General features: G+C 27.3%; 1 protein-coding gene across 1 annotated transcript in view; it reads right to left on the bottom strand.

The window, feature by feature from the left end:
- Positions 1-1289, bottom strand: part of LOC107734369 (beta-glucuronidase-like) — a 23896-nt gene that overhangs the window by 7716 nt on the left and 14891 nt on the right. The window lies entirely within an intron of this gene.

Raw genomic sequence — 1289 nt, 5'->3', positions numbered from 1 at the left:
AAAATAATTATAACGATTACAGTCGCCACAAATAATTTCTGACTGATTAAATATGAATTTTCAGTGATTTCCATGACTGTTCCTGTATGTTTATTTAAATGTTAACTTATTTAAAATTTGAATTATTATTTATTTTTATGCTATGTATTTTAATTTAATTATTATTTATTTATTTTAAATTAATTAATGGTTAATTAGTCATTGATAATTAATTAATTTTTAATAAATGAAAATAATAAAAGCTAAATTGAGTAAAAATAGCGCAAACTCCTAACGAAACGACTAAAACTTATACTACAATTAAAATGACAACTGAAAATGCATATAAAAGCTAATTAAAATATTAACAAATACGATAATAATATATAATTAATACTAAAAACACATATGTAATGTATGTCAATGACAAATAAGTCATAACTATGTTCTGACACAAGAAAAAGGGCCAAGGCATCTATTATTTTTAACAATTACAGTCACCACAAGTAATTTCTGTCTAATTAAATATGACTTTTCATTGATTTCTATGACTTTTGCAGTATGTTTATGTAAATGTTAAATTTGTATCTATTTTATTTATTGCATTTTAATGTAATTATTATTTATTTTTAACGTATTTTAATGAATTAATTTTATTATTTATTTATTTTTTCATTCATAATTATTTTTATTAATTATTTTATTTTTTCGAGGCCTGAAAGTCACAATTTTCACATCTCCAGGTTTTCCATAATCATTGGAAAGGGAACAAAAATGTAGTCAAACGTCAGTGATGCAGACAGAAGGCACATTAACATCATGACATTACGTTTAATATTGTGCTATTGCTGTTCTAGCTAGCGTTAATAATTCAAACGGACCTGATTTGCAAATGAATATCTCATCAAGAGCTCAAGCTGTAGAGACTCAGTGGATCGTGTATTTATTAGACCATGAGAAGTTTCTAGTGTTTTGATGCTCAGGTATGTTAATGAGGCTCAGAGCAGGTGTTTCTACCTGAAGACATTCATTACAGCCGGTGAACAAGACCTGACATATACACACAAACCCCTCATCATGATGCACTATTACCGTCAAAACATCTTCATATTAACACAGAGTCACAAAAAACAGGATTTTTGCTTTTTTAAACTAAGATTTAGGACTGCACCATAATTTATATTGAGCTACAACAAGGGGGCAGCGTTTAATCTGTCTTCTCTTTTTTTTTAGGTGTGAACCAGTGGCATGCGGTGGTGTTTTAAAATGAGGAGGCAGTTATATATATTGTGTATATATATATATATATA

This window comes from Sinocyclocheilus rhinocerous, unplaced genomic scaffold (assembly GCF_001515625.1).
Source record: "Sinocyclocheilus rhinocerous isolate Xijiao unplaced genomic scaffold, SAMN03320098_v1.1 scaffold370, whole genome shotgun sequence".
In the NCBI taxonomy this organism is placed as follows: Eukaryota; Metazoa; Chordata; class Actinopteri; order Cypriniformes; family Cyprinidae; genus Sinocyclocheilus; species Sinocyclocheilus rhinocerous.
Note: the sequence above shows the minus strand (reverse complement) of the source record. Positions and strands in the feature narration are given on the sequence as shown.